This window comes from Hemitrygon akajei, chromosome 6, assembly GCF_048418815.1.
Source record: "Hemitrygon akajei chromosome 6, sHemAka1.3, whole genome shotgun sequence".
Classification (NCBI taxonomy): Eukaryota; Metazoa; Chordata; class Chondrichthyes; order Myliobatiformes; family Dasyatidae; genus Hemitrygon; species Hemitrygon akajei.
In genome coordinates this window covers 160,833,005-160,856,278 of record NC_133129.1, presented here as the reverse complement: position 1 = coordinate 160,856,278, position 23,274 = coordinate 160,833,005, and positions in this window count along the sequence as shown.

Genomic DNA, 23,274 nt, shown 5'->3' with positions numbered 1-23,274 from the left:
TGAAGTTAAGGGTACTTTTCATCATTCTTCATTATCGAAGACACTGGCAGTGTGCCTGAGGTCTGTGAGTGTCAGGGCGCAAGTGTGAATGCTATTGCTATTAGAAAGGAAAAAGTGCAAGACAAATTCAGATGTCTTAAGGTGAATAAGTCATCTAGGCCACATCTCAGAGTCCTGAGAGAGGTTGGACATGATCTTTCAAGAATCACTTGATTTTGGCATGGTCTTGAGGGCTGAAAATTGTAAATGTCACTCCACTTTTTTAGGAAGGGAGGAAGGCAGTAGTAAGGAAATTATAGGCCAGTTAGCCTAACCTCAGTGGTTGGGAAAGTGTTGGAGTCTATAATTAAGGATGAGGTTTCTGGGTACTTGCAGACTAATGATAAAATAAGTCAAAGTCAGCATGGTTTCTGTAAAGCGAAATCTTGCCTGACAAATCTGTTAGAGTTCTTGGAGGAAGTTACCAGCAGGGCAGACAAAGGAGAGGCAGTAGATGTAATTTACTTGGATTTTCAAAAGGCATTTGATAAAGTGTCACAAATGAGGCTGCTTAAAAAGATAAAATCCTATGGCATTACAGGAAAGAGACTGGCATGATCAGAGGAATGGCTGACAACAGGAGGCAGTGAGTGGGTATAAAGGGGGCCTTTTCTGGTTGGCTGCCAGTGACTAGTGGTGTTCCTAAGGCGTGGAGATGGTGTTTCCTATGGTGGGGTATCCAGAACTTGAGAGCGCACCCTCAAATTTGAGGGGTGACCTTTTAGAACAGAGGTAAAGAGGTATTTTTTTAGCCAGAAAGTAGTGAATCTGTGGAATGCTCTGCCATAGACTGTGGTGGAGGCTAAGTCTGTGGATATATTTAAAGTGAAAGTTGATAGTTTCCTGATTTTGTCAAGGCATCAAGGGATATGGCCAGAAGGCAGGTGTATGGGGCTGAGTGGGATCCGGGATCAGCCATGATGGAATGGCGGAGCAGACTCGATGGGCTGAATGGCCTAATTCTGCTCTTATGTCTTATGGTCTTATCTGGATTTCTCTACCCGAGAATATTCTGGAGGCTGGATTAGTCAAGGCATCTAAGGAAGAGGTATATATATTTTTGAAAGATAAAGGAATTGAAGTGATGTAGAATTGGCACAGAGAGGTGGAAGGCCTGGGGTAGAACAGCCAAAATCACATCACTTTTTTTCAGTTCTTGTGTACTTATTTATTTCTCCTTGATGTACTCTATATGCTGGAATTCACTATATCACAGAGATTAAATACAGAAGGATTGATGTTTTGTTGAGCCCTCTGTCAGATTTGATTGCCTGCCGTTTATTTTTCTTACTTTGATCTCCACAACCTCAGCTTCCTGAAGTCTGCTAGTGAAACTGGATGTGAATGCAGAGAACAGCACTGCATTGGGCAATGTGCAGTAAAGAAGTTGACAATTACAAATGATTACTTATTTTCCATGTTTTTCCAATTGCTGCTAGAATTCTGCTATTCCCATTTTCACATCTCAAAGCATATCACGAGGAAATCTGCAGATGCTGGAAATTCAAGCAACACACACAAAATGCTGGTGGAATGCGGCAGGCCAGGCAGCATCTGTAGGAAGAACCCTAGTCCTGATGAAGAGTCTCGGCCCGAAACGTCGACTGTACTTCTTCCTATAGATGATGCCTGGCCTGCTGCATTCCACCAGCAATTTGTGTGTGTTGCTCAAGGCATATCCAATTCTTTACATTTGATTCTTTACATTCCCAATGTCCACACTTTTAATTACACCATCTCTTCTGTCGTTTAATCACTTCTCTATTTCATCCAATCTCCATTGTTATTTATTCAAGTAGGTCTTTCTCTTTCCCTGTCATTGCTGAAAATTGTTATGAACAAATTTGTTTCCAACCTTCACAGTCACTGACCTGAAACATTTACTATTTGTGCCTCCACTGATGCTGCCTGAGCTGCTGAATATTTTCCGTTTTGGTTTTGTTCCAGAACCTCCAGTTTCCTTTACTTTAATACTATTCTAATTTAGATTTGGTAGTGGAGAAGTGGTTCACAAATATTCTTTTTGATTTTCTATAACATCCATTCGCCTTACAGAACTTCTTTTTGTATTTCGTAAACCTTTTTGACTGCCGAACTTTAGATTGACATTGAGTTTAAATTAAAAAAAAACACTTTTTGTTTTCTAGCATTTACTGGCAAGTCCTCAAGCATCCTCATGTTATTCTGGCATGACAGTGATATTTGGAGGCTCCTTCAAATTAGTAGTTGAAACATTTGAGAGATTAGTTTACATTTAGTTGGTGATCATATTGCAAATCCAAACCCCAGACATTGGAATTAGGAGTTGATCTTCCTAGAGGCTTTCTACAATTATTCTGATATAGTTACTAAAATTTGTATGGCACTTGGCAAAGATTGATTCAGAAATTGTTTCATAAAAGTGTTAAGAAAATATTGGTAATAGAGAGTTCGGTAGTTTAACTACCAGACTTCTAGTCAAAAAGCCTGGATTAATAACCTAGAGTGCAGGTTCAAATTCCATCCTGGGAGCTGTGGAAATTGAAATCAGAATAATAAACTGGTAATTGTAACACAGCAACTCACCACAACAAACCAAAGTGTAAAATGACTGGATCACAAATGCCTTTTATGGGAAGAATTATATAATTGTTGACATGTTTGGACTACACGTGACTCTAGACCCATACCATGTCTTTTACTCTTAAAATGTCTCCTGAAATTGCCAAGCAAGATGTTCAGTTGTTTCATTATTGTTGCATTCAGAGACAGAATATAGTGGGATCGATCACCTGGCATTGGCATAGTCGTCAGCTTTGGAGATGGCAAAGTCACTCTCAGCCTAGCTAACATTAAAAGGTCTTCTCACAAACACTGGATTTCTGTCTGAATTGTGAAGACCGTTCCATATGTGTGGTTGGGAGACTGTAGGTCTGACACGGTGGTCAGCAGCACAGGGGCGCCGCAGGGAACCGTACTCTCTCCGGTCCTGTTCACCCTGTACACATCAGACTTCCAATATAACTCGGAGTCCTGCCATGTGCAGAAGTTCGCTGACGACACGGCCATAGTGGGGTGTGTCAGGAATGGACGGGAGGAGGAGTATAGGAAACTGATACAGGACTTTGTGATATGGTGCAACTCAAACTACCTGCGTCTCAATATCACCAAGACCAAGGAGATGGTGGTGGACTTTAGGAGATCTAGGCCTCATATGGAGCCGGTGATCATTAATGGAGAATGTGTGGAGCAGGTTAAGACCTACAAGTATCTGGGAGTACAGTTAGACGAGAAGCTAGACTGGACTGCCAACACAGATGCCTTGTGCAAGAAGGCACAGAGTCGACTGTACTTCCTTAGAAGGTTGGCGTCATTCAATGTCTGTAGTGAGATGCTGAAGATGTTCTATAGGTCAGTTGTGGAGAGCGCCCTCTTCTTTGTGGTGGCGTGTTGGGGAGGAAGCATTAAGAAGAGGGACGCCTCACGTCTTAATAAGCTGGTAAGGAAGGCGGGCTCTGTCGTGGGCAAAGTACTGGAGAGTTTAACATCGGTAGCTGAGCGAAGGGCGCTGAGTAGGCTACGGTCAATTATGGATAACTCTGAACATCCTCTACATAGCACCATCCAGAGACAGAGAAGCAGTTTCAGCGACAGGTTACTATCGATGCAATGCTCCTCAGACAGGATGAAGAGGTCAATACTCCCCAATGCCATTAGGCTTTACACTTCTACCGCCAGGACTTAAGAACTTTTTAAAAGCTATTATTAATGCTTTTTGAGATAGTGATTTAGATGTATATCATATTTTTTACTGAGTTAAGTATTGTATGTAATTAGTTTTGCTACAACAAGTGTATGGGACATTGGAAAAAATGTTGAATTTCCCCATGGGGATGAATAAAGTATCTATCTATCATCTATCTATCTATCATAGGCTAGTTAAGCAGCGGCCTGACAAGCTCATACCCACAGAATTAAAGATAAATATCTTAAAGATGAGCTTTGTTTGTCACACATATATCAAAACATACAGTTAAATGTGTCAAATGAAATTAACAAGGATTGCATTGGGGGAAGCCCACAAGTGTTGCCACACTTCAGGCGGCAACGTTTCCACAACTTACTAACCTAACCATAAATCCTTGGAAAGAGGGAAAAATTGGAGCATCTGGAGGAAACCCACATGGTTCTGGGGAGAATGTAGAGCCTTCTTACAGACAGCAGTAGGAATCCGAACCCGATCAGGAATTGTGCTAACTGCTACGCTACTATGCTGTCCCCTAATCATACTGGGTTGCCATATCACACACGTCAACACAATCCATGGACTGTAGAAGGACAGAACAATATGGAGGTATCAATGGATGTGTACCAATTCACAGAAATGGAGGGAGTTTGGATGGAAAAACTTGATAAGATATTTTATTACACCTTCTCAGAAATCTCATTATGATAGTAACCTCCCTGTTTCCTGGAGAAATTGTGGAAATCAAAATGCAAATCATTATCGTATTTTTTGGGACTGCCCTGTTATCAAAAACTATTGGAGGGGGATACACAATGCCCTACAAGTCATCTTTAAATGTGAAATACCCTTAGAGAGTAAGGCCATATATTTTGGATATATACCTCAAGAATGGTTGAAAAGAGATAAATATTTAATGAATATACTGTTGGTGGCTGGTAAAAATGGTTATCACTGGAGAGCCCAACTTTAAATACATGGATGGAAATTACAATGGACATTTACAAAATGGAGAAGATAACAGCATCTGTTAATCATAAGCTGGAACAATTTGATTCATACTGGGAAAAATGGTTTAACTACATAATGCCTCATAGGCCTGATTTTATTCTCACAAATCAATGAATATGTTGTAAAAAAAAAGATCACTTCCTACTTGTACATAGTTCTTTCCTTTTGCTTGTTTTTTCTTTCCACTCTTTTCTTTAAGTGTATACCTCAGATAAATACTTTGTGGAGATTTGTGATATATATGATTATATAATGTATATGTACAATGTCTGAAATACATCTTATGGAAATGTTTGTTTGATGATGAACTTCAATAAAAAATAAATTACAAAAAAAAAGGACAGACTCATCAAAGAGGATGGCATTTTGGAAGTTATAGACTTGGGAGTCTTAATATTGACTCTCGAAACCATGAAGTATCATGGTATCAGCATAAACATTTGCAAGGAAATCTCCTATTTATCACCTGTTATTGTCCTTCAGCTGAGGAATCAGTGCTCCTCTACGTTAAGCAACTTTTGTTAAAAGCAAGAACAGAACATACACTTTGTATGGGGGATTTCAACTTCCACCATTGAAAATGGTAGTACATGTATTATCACTGACAAAGCTGGTTGTGTCCTGAAGTTACCAGATTAGGTCCACAGCAGTTACCGTAGTTAATGAGGTACCAGGAGGGATAAACCAGTTTGACTTCATCATCACCAATTGACACATGACAGGTGTCCCTGATAGAAATGAATACTGCACTGTCCCAGATAATGTTCAGGTTGATAAATAGCAGCTAACATTTATGGTACTGAATGACTATTCCTGGCAAGAGACAGTCCAACGACCTATCCACTAGCACTACCGTAATCAAATCTCTCAGTATCAACTTGACTAGTTGCATAAATATAGCTACAAAGGCAGGTTTTCCAAAGGCTGGATTTCCAGTGCTCAGTGAATCATAGTCTGCATCCCAAACTGTTGTACCATTTACAATGCAAACGTCAGGAGTGCTCTAACAACTCCAAAGGATCCTGGTCAGACCCCACTTGGAGTACTGTGTTCAGTTCTGGTCGCCTCACTACAGGAAGGATGTGGAAGCCATAGAAAGGGTGCAGAGGAGATTTACAAGGAAGTTGCCTGGATTGGGGAGCATGCCTTATGAAAACAGATTGAGTTAACTTGGCCTATTCTCCTTGGAGTGACGGAGGATGAGAGGTGACCTGATAGAGGTGTATAAGATGATGAGAGGCATTGATCATGTGGATAGTCAGAGGCTTTTTCCAAGGGCTGAAGTGGTTGCCACAAGAGGACACAGGGTTAAGGTGCTGGGGAGTAGATACAGAGGAGATGTCAGGGGTAAGTTTTTACTCAGAGAGTGGTGAGTGTGTGGAATGGTCTGCCAGCAATGGTGGTGGAGGTGGATATGATAGGGTCTTTTAAGAGACTTTTGGATAGGTACATGGAGCTTAGAAATTAGAGGGCTATGGGTAACTCTAGTAATTTCTAACATAGGGACACGTTCGACACAACTTTGTGGGCCGAAGGGTCTGTATTGTGCTGTAGGTTTTCTATGTTTCAAAGTATAACACCATCTCTGACCTTTATTGTCACCCTACACCAGCAGTTAACTGTGATGTCAATATGTGCCTCCTACAAAAGGTACTGCAGTTACATACACAGCAAACCTGACAGCACCTCCCAATCCTTAATGTCTACCACCGAGGAGGGTATCAGACTAATGGGAGCATCACCAGCTGCAGGTCCCATTGCAAATCTCACACAACCCCCATGTGGAAGTACATCACCATTTCTTCATCGTCGTTGGAACTAAATACTGGAACTCCTTACTTTATAGCACTGGAGGGACTGCAGTGGTGCAAGAAAATGTCTCATTACCACCTTCTCAAGTAATAGCCCAGAAAATGAATAAAGAATAAAAGGTCTTCAATATGGACAATGCACTTCAATGTGCTAGAATTGAGAAAGAATTTTATTTCATCTGTACAGATATTAGTTGCTGCATTCAGCAGAAAATATTGGTTACAATAAGATTATAATTTTATTATTATAATATTTGTAATTATGAATATCAATACATCTGTGCTCTGTCTTAGATTCCAACAGGTACAATTGATATAATATATAATTATTATAGCAATGGTTAGCCCTATGTTCAGGATTACAACTCAGATAAACACTGCAAAATTGGACAAAGTGAACATTTAACATTCATCTGGGAAATTAAAAAAAAAATAAAGAATACTCTTACGATACCCACATTATCACTCTCAGCATATTTAATTGGGTGGTTTTTACAACACAGTTCTTGAACAAGATGCGAGTGAAGAATAATGGAAGGCCAAATTATCTATCAACTTCTAATTTGGATATCATGTCCTCTCCCATATGCAAAACCATGTATATTTAATTTTGTGTGGGTTGGGGAGTCTCAGAAGTAATCCTTGGTTCTAAAAGTAAACGAGTAACTTTCCATTTGATCACCCTCAGCTTCCAATATTCAGAGATTTTCTGAGATTTTTTTTTGAAGCTGCGTTGAGTGATCCATTATGTTGCTATAGTACCAGATCATCTCTATTTTCTGCCAATATTTTCAGACATTGGTAATTTATTGTAATAGCATTACTTTAATCAATAATCATTCTATTCTCGTTTGCATTGAAGTGCATTAATTGCATTCTGTTTCCTTTCGTTCTGTAGTCATAGCCATGGTCAAAGCCAAGCCAAGTTGATTAGAAGTTCCCATACTGCAGAAAGTGGTTAGTTTGATTTGTACTTGTGCAAGAAATTTTGGATGCCATTATCCTATTGGAATTCTAACCAAGAATCAGCGAGTTAAAAATTATGGTGGATTTCTGGATAATCAGTTCCATGGAGATTATCACAGAACAATGACAAGAAAGCAAAGCTAAATTACATACATAACCACCTTTAAAACTGCAAAGCATAAAAGACATTTCACATTGAGATGAATTTTTTAAAAATTGTGAAAATTGATTGCAGCCCAATTAAAGAGCTGCTTAGAGGTGTGACTAAAATGTAATCAAAGTAGAGAGTTTAAAGGATCATTATAAAAGAGGAGAGTTATGGTAAACTTCAAAGGAACTGAATTTTGGAACGGCAATGGAAAGAGAGTAATCAAAGTTCAAAGTAAATTTATTATTAGATGCAACGAAACACAATAGAATCAATAAACAAGTATGCACAAAGATGGACAAACAACTAATGTGCAAAAGAAGACAAACAGTGCAAATACAAAAAAATAAATAAATATAGTTAGATAGATAAATAAATTGATTTGAGGATGAGTTGTAGAGTCCTTGAAAGTGAGTCCATAGGTTATGGTATCAGATCGGTGTTGTGGTGAATGAAATTATTCACGCAGTTTCAGGAGCCTGATGGTTGAAGGATGCAATTCATGTGACTGACGATGAATTTCCACTGCCAGGACATGAAAGGATGGGATATGAAGCATTAGAGACAGAAGACAAGGAAGGTCCGCCAGTTAGTTTGGTCCAGGATGCGATAGAGATATGACATTTAGGCACAGCTGAAATGTGCACAAGTTGAAAGATCCCTATGCTTTTAACTAATCAAATCAAAGTCATGAATTAAGTGCATTAAGAGCAAAGGTAGGCATCAGTATTTACAAATATTCTAAGGCAATGGAGAAGTGGACAACAAAGACTGTATTGCTCACACCCAGTTGGCTGAGAGAGTAGCTGTTTCATTCCATGTGATCAGAATCAGGTTTATTATCACCGACATATGCCGTGAAATTTGTTGCTTTGCAGCAGCGGTACGGTGCAATTCATAAAATCTACTATGAATTATAATAAGAAATAAATTTTAAAAGTTAAATAATTAGTGTGAAAAGAAAGCAAAGAATAGTCAGGTAGTGTTCATAGGCTCATTGTCCACTCAGAAACCCCAGAAGTAGGAAGTGTCAGGTGTTGCCAGAAATCCTAATGAAGGATCAATGATAAGCCTTTGCCAGAATAGTGTGTGATACTGAGGAGAAATGAAAGCGATTATATTCCTATGCATCTGATGTCCTGTTTTTCAAAAAGGTGGCGGTCGTAGGTTTGGAAGATACAGCAAATGGATTTGTTCTAAATTGTTGTAATGTATCCTGTAGACCACACATATTGAAGACAAGCTGGTTGACAGTTGTTATGGAGTTACTGCAGTTTGGGTGAAAGCGATTTTATGGGGTTACAAATACAGCTTAGAGTTGCTAGGTTACTAAAAAGTCTGCCACTAGCTGGAGAGAGAGAGAGATGTTATTGGTGGTAAGGACATTCAATTTGTAACAGGATTGATGATGATGATTTTCATCTCACCAATGCTAAGCTAAAGAAATTGTGAAAGTTCAGTCTGATAAAATAAAGTCAGTAGAGAAATTAAAAAATAAGAACACAAATTGATGGAAATATTTAGCAGGTCATTTACTAGTTGTGGAGAGCTTAATGTTTTAAGTTATGACCTACTTAAAGTAAAAACCATAAAGGATGATCACAAAGGAGAGAGGTGATAGTGACCTCAAAAGAACCAAATTTCAGTAGAAAAGTATGATTCACAGTGCAACATTGTAGTGCACTTAATGCAAGAGCCTGGGACATTGAGGTAATCTAATATGAGGAGATTTGGTATGTCACAGAAGACTCTAGCAGATTTCCGTAGATGTACCATGGAGAGCATTCTGACTGGTTGCATCACTGTCTGGTGTGGAGGCTCCAGTGCACTGGATCAAAGGAGGCTTAAGCAGCGACATCTCTGACACCAGCCTCCCCAACACTGACGACACCTTCAAATGGTAGTGCCGCAGGAAGACTACATTCATTACTGAGGACCCTCACTATAGAGGACATGACCTCTTCTTATTGCTACCATCAGAGAGGAGGTCCAGGAGCCTGAAGACCCACACTCAATGTTTTAAGAACAGATTCTCCCCACTGCTGTCAGACTTCTGAATGATCATGAACACTACCTTGCTATTTCTCTTTTGTAGTATTTGTGTTTTTTATTGACATTTATAGTAATTTTTTGTCTTGCACTGTACTGCTGCCACAAAACAACAAATTTCACTACATTTATCACTGATGATAAACCTGATTCTGATTCAGGAGTGATGGGAGTTTGAAGATTGACCAGAAGTATCCCACTCGTTTTTAAGAGAATTAAGCATTGGAAAACAGAAGGCAATGTAGGTGTGCCAGGTCTAGTTGTCAGAATAGCGTGTGATACTGAGGAGAAATGAAAGCGATTATATTCCTATGCATCTGATGTCCTGCCTTTCAAAAAGGTGTTGGTCGTAGGTTTGGAAAGTACAGCAAATGGATTTGTTCTAAATTGTTGTAATGTATCCTGTAGACCACACATATTGTAGACACGTATATAGGTATGCTACTTAGTCAGGTTAAGTAAAAGTTCAAAGTAAGTTTATTATCAAAGAACATATACGTCACCATATACAACCTTTAGATTCATTTGTTGTGGGCATACTCAATAAATCCAATAACCATAATAGATTCAGTGAAAGAGCACACCAACAGGGCAGACAGCCAGTGTACAAAAGACAACAAACTGTGCAAATACAAAAAGAAAGAACAAATAATCATAACAAAAAAAAGCAATAAATATCAAGAACATGAGATGAAGAGTCCTCAAAAGTGAGTCTGCAGGTTACGGGAGCAGGACAGAATGGGACAAGTCAAGCTGAGTGAAGTTATCTCTTCCGGCTCAGGAGCCTGATGGTTGAGGGATAACAAGTGTTCCTTAACATGGTGGTGTGAGTCCTGACACTCCTTACACTCTTCCTGATGTCAGCGGTGAGAAGAGAGCATGTCCTGGGTGGTAGGGGACCCAGATGATGGATGCTGCTTTCCTATGACAACGCTCCATGTAGATGTGCTCAGTGGTGGGGCGAGCTTTACCTGTGATGGACTGGGCTGTATCCACTGCTTTTTGTAGAATTTTCCAATCAAGGGCATTGGTGTTTCCATACCAGGCTGTGATGCAGCCAGTCAATATAAGTTCTACCACACATCAATAAAAATATGTCAAAATTTTAGATGTCATGCTGAATCTTCATAAAATCTTTAAAGTTCAAAGTAAAATTTATTATCAGAGTACATACATGTCACTACAGACAACCCTGAGATTCTTTTTCTGCGGGCATACTTAGCAAATATATAGAACACTAACTGTAAACTGTAAACATCAGGACCGGTCAACTGTAAACAAGCTGTGCAAGTGCAGATATAAATAGCAATAAATAATGAGCATGAAGTAACAATATAACAGAGTCCTTAAATGAGTGTAGTTATCCCCTTTTGTTCATGAGCCTGTTGGTTGAGGGGTGGTAACTGTTCTTGAACCTGGTGGTGCGAGTCCTGAGGCACCTGTACCTTCTCCCTGATGGCAGCAGTGAGAAAAGAGCGTGGCCTGGATGGTGAGGATCTTTGATGACAGATGCTGCTTTTCTATGACAACGTTTCATTCAGACATGCTCAATGGTTGGGAGGGTTTTTATCTGTGATATGCTGGGCTGAATCCACTCCTTTTGTAGGATTTTCTGCTCAAAGATATTCCAGGTGTTGCAATACAAGGCTGTAATGCAACCACTCAGCACACATTCCATCATACATCTATAGAAGTTTGCCAAGGTTTTCGATGACATGCCAAACTTCAGCTCACCCTAGAGGAAGTAGAGGTGCTGTCGTGCTTTCTTTGCAATAATATTTATATGATGGGTCCAGGACAGGTCCTCTGAAATAGTGGTACCCGGAAAGTTAAAGTTACTGGCCCTCTCAACCTCTGATTCTTGGATGATTACTGGCTCATGAACCTTTGGTTCCCCTCTCCTGATCTTACTGACATTGAGTGGGAGATTGTTGTTATTACACCATTCAGCCAAGTTCCTTCCTGTATGCTGATTCATCACCCCCTTTGATACAGCTCACAACAGTGAAGTCATCAGCAAATTGGTAGATGGTGTTGGAGCTGTACTTAGCCACACAGTCATAGATGTAAAAGCAAGCAGAGCAGGGAGCTAAGTACACATCCCAGTGCGGATGGAGATTGTGCAGGAGATGTTTTTGCCAATCCGAACTGACTGGGGTCTACAAGAGAGGAAATCCAGGATCCTAGTGCACAAGGGGGTATTGAGGCCCAGGTCTTGGAGTTTATTGATTAGTGTTGAGGGGATGATGGTGTTAAATGCCAAGCTGCAATCGATAAAGAGCATCTTGATTTATGCACCTTTTCTGTCCAGATACTCCAGGGTTGTGTAAAGAGGCAATGAGACAGCATCTGCTGTAGACCTTTTGCTTCAGTAAGTGAATTGGAGTGGATCCAAGTTCATAAGACCGTAAGACACAGGAGCAGAATTAGGCCATTCAGCCCATCGAGTCTGTTCCGCCATTCCATCATGGCTGATCCTGCCTTCTTGCCATATCCTTTGATTCTTTGACCAATCAGGAAACAATCAACTTTCACCTTAAATATACCCAAGGACTTGGCCTCCACCACAGTCTGCAGAAGAGCATTCCACAGATTTACTACTCTCTGGCTAAAAATATTCCTCGTACTTCTGTTCTAAAGGGTCACTCTTCTAATTTGAGGCTGTGCCCACTGGTTCTGGATACCCACACCATAGGAAACCTCCTCTCCACATCCACCTTATCTAGTCCTTTCAACATTTGGTAGGTTTCAATGAGATCCCCCTACATTATTCTAAATTCATACTTGTCTAAGTCCTGCTACAATCACATTACTTCCTCACTACTACCTACCCTCCAACTATCTTTGTGGCATCTGCAAACTTTGCCACAAAGCCATCAATTCCACTATGTCCATCATTGACAACAATGTGAAAAGCAGCGATCCCAATACTGATCCCTGAGGAACATTACTAGTGCCCGGCAGCCAACCAGAAAAGGCCCCTTTTATTCCCACTCGCTGCCTCTTGCCTGTCTGCCAATCTGCTATCCATGCCAGTATCCTTCCTGTAACACCATAGAATTTTATCTTGTTAAGCAGCCTCATGTGTGACACCTTATCAAAATCCTTCTGAAAATCCAAGCAAATGGCATCCACTGCCTCTTCTTTGTCCACCCTGCTTGTTACTTCCTCAAATAACAGGCAAGATTTCCCTTTTATAAGATCTAGGTTATTACACAACACTCAATCTAAGATAGTTTTCCTTCGAGTAGGCTCAAGCACATGCTGCTCTCAAAAGCCATCTCGTAGGCATTCAAAAAATTCCCTCTCTTGCGATCTGACATCAACCTGATTTTCCCAATCCCCTTGCATATTGAAGTCCTCCATTACAATTGTGCCATAACCCTTAATTACATGTCTTTTCCAGCTCTCTTTACAATCTTAATCCTACATCTTGGCTACTCTTTGGAGGCCTATATATGATTCCCATAATAGTTATTTTACTCTTGCAATTTCTGAGCTCCACCCACAAAGCTTAAACTTATGGCTTAGATTTTATTGATTGATAAGAAAGAAACCTTTAATTCTTTTAAAATTTTAGGATGATGAACTTCTCAGGGTTAGTGCCTCAAGATCAAGTGCCTCCACTCTGGTTTTGTGAGATCAGAGTTGGCCGATATGGAAAATACAGACTCTTCAACAATGGGAAAATAGTTGCTAAGCAGGATGAGCAGGTGGATAGATTTTGTGATAGGATCTTTCTGCTGTTTATTTCAAATTGTGTACTCCTGAAAGCGAATTTCATACTTTAAGGTTCCTTATCTACTATTAAAATATGTGGGACAGAGATTCTCAGGAGCCATTTAAGATGCTGGAGTTCTTCAAGGGGGCTTTGAATCTTTTCCTTGACTCGTTTCCTATGTCCAGCTAGAGTTTGAATAGCATTCTGTTTCAGATAGTCAGTGTCAGGCATGTGAACATCGAGACTTTCCAAGATAACTGACCAAAGCATTTTACTAGGAATATTGGCCTAGAAGACAATAACCAAACACGACTGTTCACTTTTTACCAAGGACATTCTGAGTTTTTTTCTGCTTTTTCTAGATATATTGTAAAGGAATCCTTTGGACTAAACTGTGAGGACAGAATTGACAGCTTAAGGATTTATGCCAAAAGAGGTACCTTTTACATCAGTCTCTCACAATTACACATGGATTACAGTTTGGATTTTATATGCAGGTGGTTGGGTTGAGTTTATGTACCAATATTCTCTAATTGAGCAGTGAGGTTTCTATATTGAACCATAGGAAATAGAAGTAAAATATCTTTACAGTTTCCAGCTACTGATTCATTTTTGATTATCTTATGAGATTATTACGTTTCTTTTCTGATACATAATCTCAGCAATCTCATCAGTACCTTAGGATTCTGTCTACACTGAGCCTTTCCCCTGTCTGTTTCAACACACTTACTCTTTCCCTTCTCTTAATTTCTAAGAGCGTCAACAGTTTCAGCCGTAAAAAACATATGCCTACCCTTTCTTCTCTTGCTGCTGTCTCCATCCCCAATTACCTTAGTCAGTGAAGGGCTTGCAAGTTTTCAAATTAGCAATTTGCAACTAATACACTCTGTGGCCATTTTAATAGATATCTCCTGTACCACTGAGTGTGAGTTTCTGATTTTCTGCTGCTGAAGACCAGCCACTTGAAGGATTGATGTGTTGTGCACTGAGAGATGCTCTTCTGCCAACGACTATTGTTACGTGTGGTTACTTGAGTTACTGTCTCCTTCCTGTCAGTTTGAATCAGTCTGACCATTCTCCTCTGACATCTCTCGGTAGCATGGCTTTTTTGCCCACACAACTGCCACTCTTTGGGTGCTTTTTGTGTTTGTTGCACCATTCTCTGCAAAATCCAGAGACCGTTGTGCGTGAATATCCCAGGAGATCAGAAGCTTCTGAGAGACTCAGGCACCAACAATCATTCCACAGTCAAAGCCAATTCGATTATATTTCTTCCCTATTATGGTATTTGATCTGAACAACAACTGAACATCTTGACGTCTCTCTGGTGCCTTGCTTCCTACTGTTTTCAGACCCTTGAGCACTCCAGCATTCCGTAAAGGTAAATTATTGTGGGGGAGGGGGTGAGTCACAGCCACCTAGTCTGCTGTGGTTTAGAACAGTAGCATCTGTTCATCAGCAACTATAAAATCTCCTTAGCATTATTTAATTGCGTTATTTACTGAAAGCGCTGTGTGACATATAGGGCTTGTATGACGTACAAATGGACCTAGCAGAGCAATTTCATTTCATAGTGCATGACATGGGAATGAGCAAGGTAACATGAGAATTATTGCATGAGTAATCATTAAAAAAAAGCCAAAACTGCCGGTGGAGTTTCCATGTTTTATTTGAAAACTAGCATGTAGGGATGCTGTCAAAATGACTGCCAGGCAAACCTATTTTTGCAATCCTGAAGAAAGACATAAGGCCAGAAGAGCAACAAGATATTGCCGCAGCCTATTGATGCAATTTTTTTGGCATTGAACTTAACACTTCAGTTTTTTAACAATGCTGTTCTTTGCTCATGTTTGAATTAATTGGGAGTTATCCACTCTGAAGAGGACAGTGTTGGCAGGAGAAGGAGTGGCTTTATTTTTTAATAAGGTCCTTGATGAGGAGTATTCTGAAATAATCCATTTCATATAAGACCTTGAATAGTGATTATTTATTGGATTAGTGATCCCAAGAACATGAATTCAAATGATGCATTGGGAATTTAAGAACAACAGAATTCAGATTGAAAGGCTTGGAATTTAAAGTAAATTATCATTTCTAAATATTAACCACAGATTGAAAACAGAAGCATATATGTTCTTCAAGAAAGAAACATCACCGATCTGGAATGATGTGGTCTACATTTAACTCCAGTTCAACACCAATAGAGATGGCAATGAACTATCCCCTCAATCTGCCCAGTAATCAGTGGGGCAATGACTGTGGGCTTGTCAGTGGGGCCTACATCCTTCTAATCAATTAAGAATAATATTGGTAGAGTTACTTGAGTGCATATTTGAAAGGTAGCCACAGTTTCAGAGTGAATTATTTATGTTCCACACGCTGTGAGAGGCTATTGCAATTTGTTAGCTTTCAGTCTGAAAATTCATTCTTGCTAAAGAAATATAAAATGTGCTGCCTGGTGGATTTTCATGCTTAGACATAATGTGAGGTGTTGTGAGCACGAGTGATATGGTCCTCTGTACAGCTCCGTACATAAATTGTGTGTATTTTGAAGGATGGGCACGAAACTTTAACCAGCTTGTGCCACGCTTGTCATAGAAGGAGTTCAGAAAGTTCAAAGTAAATTTACTATCAAAGTACATTTATGTCACTATATACAACTCTGAGATTCATTGTCTTGCAGGCGTACTCAATAAATTAATAGAATATAAACCATAATTGAATCGATGAAAGACCGTGCCAGCTTAAGCATTCAATCAGTATGCAAGAGAGAGAAAAATGCAAATACAAAAAGAAATACGTAATAATAATAAATACATAAACAATAAGTATCAAGAACTTGAGATGAAGAGTAATTGTAAATGAATCCATAGGTTGTGGGAACATTTCAATAATGGAGCAAATGAAGTTGAGTGGAGTTATCTTCTTTGGTTCAAGAGCCTGGTGGTTGAAGGGTAATAGCTGTTCCAGACCCTAGTAGTGTGAGTTCTGAGGCTCCTGTAAAATTTCCCTTTTGGCAGCATCTTTTTATCAATGCTGAATCCATTACTGTCTAAAACAAAGCTAAAATTTTAGATCTAAACTCTCAAGTGAAATATAAGTAGTCCCCGAGTTATGAACATCTGACTTATGAACAACTCGAGGAAGGAGAATGCCGTCCGCCATTTTAAGTTGTTGCCATTGACACTGTGAGTGTGTAACTTTGTATTTGGCTTAAATTTTTCTTAGCAAGATTCACCCTGACCCCAGCCCCCTCCCCTTTTCTGGTTGGCTGGTGGCGCACTGAGATCAGTGCCGGGCTTGAGAACGGAGGTTCCCGAGTTTGATCCAGTGACAGACCGCTTCCGAGCATGCTCTCCATCCATGCCGGGTTGATGTCGAGCTGGCAACTCGACCTTGTAAGAACAAAACACTGCCACCTCCAGTTTAAATTCCCACGCGGAATATTGTGGAGGATCCGATACCCAAACCCAGCACAGCCCCCACTTGTCCCATTTAACCTATCTCAGTGCAGTGGACTTTAGGACCCAGGGAATTCAGTGCGGTGGTTCTTAGGACCCGGCGGAGCTCGGGACCTGACACCCACAGGATTTCTGTTCCATTGACGGGAAGCGATCACGATTGAAAATAAAGTGGAAATAATAAAGTGTTTGGAAAGAGGTGAAAAGTCATCAGTTATTGGAAAAGTGTTAGGCTACAGTCGGTTAACAATTGGAACAATTTTAAAGGATATAGGATAAAGTGAGAATAATGGAGCATGTGAAAGGCCCTGCCCCAATGAAAGCTACAGTTATTACTAAGCAATGCAGTGGTTTAATTATTGGATTGCATACATTTCTTAAGTGTTTTATATGCATAGCAAGGTAAAGTATATACTATATACTAAAACAAATGTTTGACTAACTGACGGTAAATAATACTGGATGTACTTGTTCCAACATACGTACAAATCCGACTTAAAGATGGACTCAGGAACGGAACTCGTTCGTAACCCGGGGACTGCCTGTACTTCAAATCTGCTTCCTCTGCATGTTCTACTTGTAGAATTCAGTTACATTGAAACCAAGCTGATTCAAGGTCTGAGGATCTAAGTGCTGTGTCACAATAAATTCAGTAAGTTTGTGAGTGGTCAAGTCACTAAATATGTCTTAAAATGCCATATCATAACTTGTGCACTTCTGGCTTTGGAGACTGAGCGATTTATCACATTCAGCAAAGTCCATCAAAGTTTGAAATTAAGAGAAAATACACACACACACACACACACACACACACACACACACACACACACACACACACACACACACACACACACACACACACACACACACACACACACACACACACACACACACACACACACACACACACACACACACACTTCCTTGCAGCTATTCATACTAGAACAAAGAAAATACAATATTCTGTGAAAATTTACACACAAACAACCGAAATGAAACTGTGCAAATGCAAAAAACAAACACATAGTGATAATAATAATAATAATAATAATAATAATAATAATAATAGTAATAACAACAATAAATAAATAAATGATTTTGAGAACTTGTATTGTAGAGTCCTTCAAAGTGAGTCTGCAGGCTGTGGAATCAGTTCAGTGTTGAGCAGGCTCAGGAGACTGATGGTTGTAGGATAGTAACTCTTGAAACTTTTGGTCTGGGACCTAAGGCTCCTGTACCTCCTTTCCAATGGCAGCAGCAAGAAGAGCACGTGGACTGGGTGGTGAGGGTCCTCAGTGATGGATGCCGCTTTCTTATGACAGCGCTCCTTGTAGATGTGCTAAATGGTAGGGAGGGTTTTTCCTGTGATGGACTGGGCTGTAGCCATCACTTTTTGTAGGTGTTTCTGTTCTTGGGCGTTGGTGTTTCCATGCTGTGATGGAACGGGTCAGGATAGTTGTCACTGTACATCAGTAGAAGTTTGTAAAAGATCTAGATGAGGTGCTGAATCTATGCAAGCTTCTATGAAAGTAAAGGAACTCCTGTTCCTTCTTTATAATGGCACTTAAGAGCCAATCCCAGAACAGATCAACATTGTAAATATTCAATATATTAATTGATCAGTTTTTTAACTAGAATTTGTGGTAACGTATTGTGAGTACTTGATAAGTTTCCTTCTGAGGTTGAGAAGTAAAGAATGAACATGATTTCTAACACTTTCCTGGACTGTTACCTTTTATATGCTGATTATTTCCCGATTCTTCTTTCAGTGATTGTCTTTGAAAACCCTCTTCATCCAAAGCACCTCCTGGCATTTTGAGAGCCTTCTTCCCAATTACTCATAAGTGCACTCGATAGATAATATAACTGTAGAAGTGTCAAGATGAGAATTATGCAAGAGGAAAGAACTGTATCCATACTAATTCCTTCATATCCTACCTTGAAAGCTTACATTTCAAAACCAAGGGTATGTTTTCTGAGTATTTGGAGAGAAATAATGAAAAAAACCTCTCAATAGAAATACTTTAACAGAGAAATATATATACAGAGCACATGTTTGACATGTCTGTTTGTACTGGACCTAGTCCTTTGACCTCATGTTATATTGTAGATTGTAATTTCTTTTACTCTACATCCTAATTGAAGTATTGAGTCCCTGTGATATAGATATTAAAGGAATATATTTGGTGTGACCACCCTTTGCCTTCAAATTGCACCAAGTTACACAGTCATGTAGTTTGATAAGAAAATTGGCCGGCAGGTTGTTCCGAGCATCTCAGGGAATTTGCTACAGTTCTTCTGCAGAATTTGCTTTTTTCGCTTGCTTCTATCTCTCCGCATAATCCCAGACAGCCAAGATGATGTTGAGATCTGGGTTCTGTGGAGGCCATACAATCTGAAACCATATAAAAAAATCCTGAGTGCCTAAGACTTTGGCATAGTACTGTACCAGTTTCACTAGTTGAAACTTAATTCCTTAGGAATTTTCAATGATCCCACTTCATTTGAGACAATTTCTGCAGTACTGGTTGTTCTAGAAAGGCTTTAGTCTTCCACTCTCAGTTGCTGTACAAATGTTATTGATCATGTATTTATCTTCGTCTATATGTATCATCAACATATATGTTTGCTTTGATAAGTATGACAGGTTTTCCAACATGTCAGGCCTGCTGACTTCCCTACAAGCCTGCCTTCTGCACTCTCACAGTGATGAAGATAAAGGTGTTGCTGTGGCGATATCTGCAACACTCCAGGATTCCAGGGTGCAACATAAACTGAAACTCCCTCAGGTTTTTCAATGCCCTTTCTATATAAACAACAATTCTAGCTTCATCTAACCTAAAGCTCCACCTGAATGAACACTTCTTTGAGCTTGAACTGTTACTCAACTGATAGCTCATGAACGTAATGCGACTGCATTATTTTACTGGCTCCTTCAAATTCAAGATATAATTAATCACTGATTGCTTCTTCGAGCAACTGATTACATGTACCACATGCATTGCTTTGAATTATTTCAGATGATGTAGATTCAAAATGAGTCTATAATATCTGATCTGCCTCATTAGACATCAACTGTACTGTGTAGCACCAATAATTTAGTTGGAACATCAGAAGTATTCAAGCCCATAAGAAGTAAAGCTTTCTTCAAACACTGTTCCTCTCTGTTTCCACCTGTAACTTCTGCTGGTTTATTCACTTTGAAGAATAAAAGGTAGATGGTAAATGTCTCTTGCATTCTGTCATGTTATTACGTTTTCTGATCCACCCATTTGTGCTGTTTCTGCCATTTTGCCTTGAGCCACAATTAAACGTGTTACACCTGACTTCACTGTTATGAGGAGATTACCACATATACAAGTTCCACAAAGCTATCAAAGAATATTGCCGATTTGTCAACAGATTAGTTCAAAGTGGATTTTATAATCAGCAGATAATAACTTCAGGATTACAGCCATTCAGTTTGCTGAATCATTTGGCCGTGAGGGTTCTGAGTTGTAGATTCATCAATACAATGATACATACTCATGGAGTAGGTATCCATCCTTATTGTCAGCCTTGAGTTTTCAGGTTTTTCTTGTAATATAGTTTAATGTTACAAAATGCTGCTAGACTAATATCAACATACACAAAACGCAGGCCAGGCAGCATCTATGGAAAAATGTACAGTCGATGTTTCGGGCTGAAACCCTTCAGCAGACTAAGATCATCTAGGAAAAACTACTATTGTACTGTTTTATTTAACAACATGTCAGTTTCTTAAGTAATATTCACTGACACCTTAAAGGAGCTTTACACAATGTATAAATGTGATAAAAATGCAGCATATCTTGAAATATTACAGGGGTTTTAGAGGGCAGACATCAGTTTTATAATCACTGTTAAGCATGTACAGCAACTAGACGCTCAAGAAATAATGATTTTTTTCTTGCTGGTGTCATAACATCCTGAGTTAGGACTTCGGATGTTAACAGTTTTACTGACAAACTTACTGAACTCTCTTGATCTGCTCATGCACTGATCAAGAGATATAACAAAGCAGTGTACAGAAGAAAATGCAGAGCTACCATTGGGATCTCAGGACCTGGGCACATCTGGACTCACCTGAGGGGGTTGGCGTTTGTAATTGTGAAGCAGCAGAAATATTCTAAGTCAGACAGATGACAGTAAATGTGAGCCATGGGATTCCTTAATGGTAAGAACCATCTCACCCTCATAATTGACTATCATAGCATTCTGTCTCTGATGATACACAGAAGACACTTAAAGTTAACCAGTAAAATTTTAGCTTCAGGACTGTGTTCACTTCTGGTTGCCTCATTATAGGAAATGTGGAAGGTTTAGATAGCGTACAAGGGGGATTTACCAGGATGCTGCCTGGATTGGAGAGCATGATTTCTGAGGATCGGTTGAGCGAACTAGATTTTTTCTCTTTGGAGCTAAGGAGAATGAGAAGTGACTTGATAGAGATGTACCAGATAATGAGGCTTAGATCAAGTGGATAGCCACAGACTTGGTCCCAGCGCAGAAATGTCTAATACAAAAGCATAAATTTAAGATGATTGGAGGAAAGTATAGGAGGGATGTCAAAGGAAAGTTTTTTTACACAGAGAGTGGGAGGTGTGTGAACACATTGCCAGGGATGGTGATAGAGGCAGATACACTGGGAACACTTAAAATTTTTTTATATAATCACATGGATGATCAAAAATTTTAGGGCTATGTAGAAGTGAAGAGATAGACTGATCTTAGGTTGGCATAACATTGTGGGCTGAAGGGCCTGTAACGTATTGTAGTGTTCTAAATGTAATGTACGGAAAGAAGAATTATGAAAGTAAACAGAACAACTGACAGTTTTGAGAAAAAAGAAATATGGCTCTTTGTTCAAAGGCCATCCTTATAATGATTTAGGAAGAATAGAATAATATTTGTGAGCTGATAGGATGTGTAAATGCAGGATCTGTCAAAGAGTAATAGACTCATAGAACACTACAGTGCAAAAACAGGTCCTTCAGTCCCTGCCAAACTATTAACCTCTCAGTCCCATAAACCTGAACCTGGACCGTAGTCCTCCATATCACTCCCATCCATGTATATATCTAAATTTCTCTTAAATATTTAAATTGAATCTGCATCCACACTTGTGCTAGCAGCTTGTTCTGCACTCTAGCTACCCTTTGGGTGAAGCAGTTCCTCCTTAAATATGTCACCTTTCACCCTTAACCTATGTCCTCTAGTTCTTATCTCACCCATCCTCAGTGGATAAAAACCTACTTGCATTTACCCTGTCTATACCCCTCATAATTTTGTAACTGTGCTGAAGGTAAAGGAATGCACAACCTCGGAAATGTTCAGTGGGTCCACTGCACAGTAGCTGTGTGGAGCTTTCCCATAACTGGTAAGTGATATTGCCCTTGTCCTGTTCATCTTGTTTCAGTGAATCTTATGGTCTCTTTGTTAAACACAGTGGTACCTTTCTTCCCTGTGACCTCCATGCGATGAAGTCGGGTAGCACATAGAAATAAGTATAATCCTGGAGACATTCCCCAGGCTGCAAGATATGCCCGAATGGTTTGAACATCTGCACTGAATCCTCAACAAACTGGAAATATGTTACAGGATTCTTCTTGTGCAGTGTTACATCTCTTTACATTTGTGCAGCTCTGGTTCCCTGGATAGACCAGAAACATCATGAACAATGACTTCAGAAGGCAGTTTGATTCCCTCAGGACATACTCAGACCTGGTTTCAGAATTGAAATGTTGCTGCTCTGCCAGATACCTCAAAATGAGCAGATGATGACAGGTGCCAGGGAAGCTAGCAATCTCTCTCATGTTAAAGCATCAGTGACTGCACACAAGCTGAGGACTGAAGAAGCAGAAAACCTTTGTGATTCAGACAGGTTATTGCATTGTGTAATGGAGCATGTGTGACCATATATAACACCTGCACCTTTTGGAGGATTTGCTACATGATAAAATAGCAGCACCCTCCCAAGCTGCTCTCACTGATCAGAAAGAACTATAATAGTTGAACAGTTACAGTCTATGTCTGTGCTTTGTTTTCCATATTGGAGCATGGTGAACGTCAGATATATTCAACGTCTCAAATAATACATTGATACCGGATCCAGATCATTTGAACAAGTAGACAATTGCCGCTCTCAGAATGCACTGAGCCTGTTGGTGGTTGGCGTCGCTGATCAACCAAGCTTTCAAGGTATTGTTATTCAGACCTTCTTCTTCTTTATTTCTTTTTCAGAACCTGAGAGTCATAGATAGGATCAGCAATTATTGCCGTGGAAAAAGTATTAGTGAGTCACTTTCCTGAAGTAGAACACAGAA